This window comes from Mustelus asterias, chromosome 13 (assembly GCF_964213995.1).
Source record: "Mustelus asterias chromosome 13, sMusAst1.hap1.1, whole genome shotgun sequence".
NCBI classification, from domain to species: domain Eukaryota; kingdom Metazoa; phylum Chordata; class Chondrichthyes; order Carcharhiniformes; family Triakidae; genus Mustelus; species Mustelus asterias.
The window spans coordinates 21646243-21651380 of record NC_135813.1 but is presented as its reverse complement, the minus strand read 5'-3'; the positions used below and the strand labels follow the sequence as shown (position 1 = coordinate 21651380).

Below are 5138 nucleotides of genomic sequence, written 5' to 3'. Positions count from 1 at the left end.
GTTCATTATAGTGCCTGCCCAAAAGTTGCACATGTTCAGATCTCTGTGGTTGGGAGATTTCTTGTGTAAAAGGGGCTCTCTTTTTGACAGGTAGCTTCTACCTGTGAAGTCATACTGGTGAAGTGCTTGTTTTGTGTTTGATTAATTGCTTGTCTGTTTGAACATCGTTACTTTAGGTATATTGTAAATGATCTTTTTGTTGTACTGGGTTTTGGAGCATAAGTAAACACCTTTGCACAAAGGTGACATTATGTGCTTTTTTTTAATACTTTTCCAATTCAATCAAATCAAATCCAATTCAGAGTCTCAACAAGTTGAGACATTTCAGATCCAGGCTGACAAGACAGGACGGGAGACCAAAACCACCCTGTCCTGGGCCTGATCTACATGAGTCAAGCTGATTGGAGAAGGGGGAGGATCCTCCTCCAAGACTTGAGCTCATTTGCATCTTAGCCAAAAGGCCGAGATGCCGCTTTAAAAAATTGCTTCATATGAAACATATGAAGCCCCAGCGCAACCCAATGACCCCAACCAAGTGCAGGCGATCCATACTACACTTGATCTTAGCCAAAAGGCCGAGAAGCTTTGCCATCATCAATTTTCAGTTCACCTTTGAGCTCATGTTATCCTCGCTCAAACCAGGGGTCTAACAAGGTCTCCCCAGCACTGGCAACATATCTAACAAGAGCAAGGGAACCTCATGCGGCTTACTACCCACCGGACCCCTTCTCCTCCTGCACACTGCACCCCCCCCCCCCCCCCCATGAATATGCAGTACTCCTCCATGTTGAACACCACTTGGAGAAAACACTCAGGTTGGCAAAGGCACAGTGTACCCAGGTTGGAGAACTTCAATGCCCATCATCAAGCATGGTTCAATAGCACCACCACAGACCTAACTGGCTGAATCCTAAAGGGCAGAGCTGCTAGTTTGGGTCTGCAACAGGTGGTGAGGGAACCAACAAAAGGGACAAACATATTTGACCTCATCCTCACCAATCTGCCTGTCACAGATGCTTCTGTCTATGACCATACTGGTAGCAATGACCATTGCACAGTCCCATAGAGACAAAGTCCTGCCTTCACATTGAGGATACCCTCCATCATGTTGTATGGCACAACCACTGTGCTAAATGGAGTAGGTTTCGAACAGATCTAACAACCCCAAATTGGACATCCATGAGGTGTGTAAATTTCCGGGCAATCCTCCATATTTTAAAAGGACTCAGGAGAAACCTGACAGTTTAAAAGTGGCCAACTCTGGCTGCTGGCTGATAAAAACCTCCCAGAAGGCTCGGCAGGACAAACATAACCTGCCTGTGGACTGTGCTAAGGAAAGGCGTGAGCCCCCTGAATATGCAAGTGGCCAGAAAGGCAGACACACCAGTGATCTAATCATCAGAAGGACAAAGGGAGATGGAGACCAGCAGATGAACAGTAAACAGACCAGCAGGGAGACAATGGCCACAGAAATTGGCCCATCCACAGAAGACAAGACCCATCCCACTAATGGGACACTGTTCAGGGAGCTCCGGAGGAGCATTAAAAAAAATACATTAACGACCAACGGGGGCCAAGGCAGTTCCAGCCTTTTGTGTTTGGACTTGACTCAATTAAAACCGAGACTGCCGGTGATCGGAAGCCCATTGTCCTTGAAAACCACCTTCAGGGGCGGAGTCGATTGGACCCTTTTTTGAAATTTCAAGGTTTAAAAAAATATATACAGGTCCGGGGGCAGGGAAGTTGGTTGTTAAATTGGGCTGAAGTTAAGATCAAGGGGGCAGACAAGCCAAACTGAGTTCTCTTCCAGAATCACAAGCTGATGTGCAGAGGTGAAGACCAACAGCAGCCCAGTTTCGACCCTGCACTAAGACATTCGAGCCCACCACAAAGGAACCCCTTTTAGAATTGTGAGTATCCCAGCCAATCTTGTGAAGCTCCCGAGGATAGGATAGAGGTTGAGGTAAGGGGAGGGGTGATGTATTGTAATTTTAAAGTTCAGTAGTCTTGTTTTGAACTGTGTAAAGTAAGGTTTTACGTTGTACCCGTTAGCATTTCTCCCATAGTGATAGTATAAAGTATAAGTTTTATTCATGTGTGGTGTGGTATTGGAGGGGTTGATTCTATTGTTAAATAAATCACTAAGTTTTGAAACTCGTTTGGAGTTCGTCTTGCCTCTTGTTCTCTCATCAGCGCACTCTGGCAAGGTCACAGTTTCAATATTCCTTACCATAAATCCGGAGTCTAGAACAGAGGGTGATCTGAGCGATTCGAACCCGCTCACTCAAGGGAGACTGCTGGTCAGGAGATAAAAAGGACAGAGTCTCTCTGTTCTCTCTCTTGGAGACCTACTCGAGTGGAGTGGGTGCAGGGTGGCCGTTGTCCCACCGACAAGGGAGAGAATCACTTAGGCCTTGGTGGCGGTTTTGGGATGGCTGTGTGATATAAGTATCAGGTTACCGGTCAGGTATAAACGGTGAGCCTGGTTCAGCGCTCTCTCCTGCGGAGTTGCCCCAGTGCAGCATTCCCCGGCCTTTGAAATTTCAAGGCCTGTAAGAGAGACACTCGCAGCTATCGGCAGACCCCCAAATACCGGCCTGTAAGTGGAGTAAAGAGAAAGATCCCATTACAGGTGCTATGGGCTATCAACAGCAGAATTGTACACAACCACAATGTGTGTAACTTCATGGCGTGGCATACCCCCATTCTATCATTACCCATCAAACCACCTTCAATGAAGAAAGCAGGAGGGCATGCCAGGAGCAGCACCATACATACCTAAAAATCAGGTGTCAACCTGATGTTGATACAACACAGGACTAATGAATACTGTGACATTAGTGTCCCTTTAAGAGATTTTTTAAAAATCATGATCTCTGCAGCTCAGCCTTAGGTAATGTCATTCGTGGGAGGAGAAAAAAAAACTGTGCCACTCAGGTGACAAAGATTGTTTTTAGTTTTGTGTTGGCTGCAGAGTTAGAAGCATAAATGAAAGAAGTCTCTCTCTTTTTATTTTGGAAATTTTACCAGTTAGCTGAGAGCACACCTTGTTTGCCATCCTGCAATAAAGTATCTGTGCTTTGGGAAGCTGATGGCTATAAGCTGCTCTAAGTTTTAAAGATCATTTGAAATCCGCATGCAGCCCAGGAAACTGGATTTCAGTATTATGTGAAGTTTGGCCTGTGCAGTGATAAATTTGTTTAAAGGGTTTTGTTTATTGGATATTGGTTTTGATTGGAACATCTGATATATATAGATTTAAGGGTTATACATTATAGTGGTTGCTTTGTTTCTTGTTTAATTGATAAACGTTCTTGCTAATTTTATTACTATACATGTTAACTATATTTTTAAATAAACTTTGTTTGATAAAAGCTTCCCAGTGGGTCACTTGAATTATACCTGAAGTGAAACATCTCATGCTTATCCTAGCCAAATTCAAGATGCAAAACTTATGGTTCAGGCGTGCTTCATTAAACACTTTGGAGTTTCTGACCTGGATCATAACAATACCAAATGGCTAAAACAGCATGTGAAGGACAGAACTAAGCAAATCCACAGCCAGTGAATCAGATCTAAGCTTTTGCAGTCCTGTGGTAGACAATTGAACAACTTGCTGGAAGAGGAGGTTCCATCAATATTCCCATCCTTAATGATGGGGGAACCCAGCACATCAGTGCTAAAGACAAAGCTGAAACATTTACAACAATCTTCAACCAGAAGTGACTATTCGATGATCCATCTTGGCCTTATCTTGAGGTCTCCAGCATTGCAGATGCTAATCTTCACTCAATTTGATTCACTCCATGTGATATCACGAAACGGCTGAAGGCACTGCATACTGCAAAGGCAATGGGCCTTGATAACATTCCAGCAATAGTATTGAAGACTATCAACAATGAAATAGAAAAGTAGCTGAAATTATCGAATCATCACCATTTTTTGGTGTAAAAGTTAATTTTATTGCCAGGGGAGCAGACCAATGTCCGCCCCATCTCCATCCTCCTCCCCATTGGAGAACTGCATCACTAGGAGATGGCCTCCAATCTCTCCTTTGTGCATTCACGTATTTGTGTTCCATTCCTTCCAATACAAGTGACAGATGTGTATATGCACGGTCTAATATCCAAAGCCCATGTAATTGCATGTTTTCACATTTCAGTGCCACTTTTCAGTTCTCAGCTTTTATTAGTTGTTGCTGAGTTTTGGCTGGTTTCTGGATTGACCTAATATGACATTGATTTTTAAAAAATTACCTTGGGAGGCCAATCAGCGGTGATCATGTTCGCAATCACATTAACTTTGAGCAGCTCTCCCTGTCTAAAGGCAGCAGTGGCAGCATGGTGGTGCAGTGGTTAGCACTGCTGCCTCACAGCGCCAGGGTCCCAGGTTCAATTCCCAGCTTGGGTCACTGTCTGTGTGGAGTTTGCACGTTCTCCCCGTGTCTGCGTGGGTTTCCTCTGGGTGCTCCGGTTTCCTCCCACAGAATGAAAGACTGCATTGACCGAACAGGCGCCGGAGTGTGGTGACTAGGGGAATTTCACAGTAACTTCATTGCAGTGTAAATGTAAGCCTTCTGACTAATAAATAAACTTTAACGCATCTGAAAACTGCCACATTGAGTACAACAGAGTATTTCCTGTTTGGCAGGCCACTTTACTGAAGGAAACTGATGCAACTGCATCCTTACTACAAAGGATGAGGGCCAACAAGAGCAGTTCCTGAGGGCTTCAGCCAAAGCCCCCGATCCTAGTGATTACTCATCCTTACTGAAATAGTTACAGCCCATCTGAAGGCTTGGAAAAAGTAAGCACAGAAGGATTTCCTGAAAATAATGTTCAGGCCAGCTGCTTTCCTTGGAATGAACTCCATAAAACATCCAAATTATCCTCCCCTGAGATTAACCCTCTGAGGCTATTTTTCTACCACTTATCTAACACAAGCCTTTCCAAAAGATTCATTGCAAATCACTGTGCTTTAGTAACTCTCCACTTTGCTGTCTCAAATTGATGATTGATCTGGACTTGCAATTGTCTCCTGCGTATATTAAAAATAATGAGTAATGAGGCAGCTCTAAAGACACCGTGTTTTGCAAGGGTTTCAGCTTTGGAGCTTGCGTTTGTATTTAACTCTACTGA

The 5138-nt window shown here is 44.1% G+C and overlaps 1 non-coding gene across 1 annotated transcript; it reads right to left on the bottom strand.

Annotated features, from left to right (window-relative positions):
* Nucleotides 1-394: 394 nt before the first annotated feature.
* On the bottom strand, nucleotides 395-587 carry LOC144503190 (U2 spliceosomal RNA). Its single transcript, XR_013499426.1, has one exon. It is a non-coding gene; the product is annotated as a U2 spliceosomal RNA (small nuclear RNA).
* Nucleotides 588-5138: the final 4551 nt, after the last annotated feature.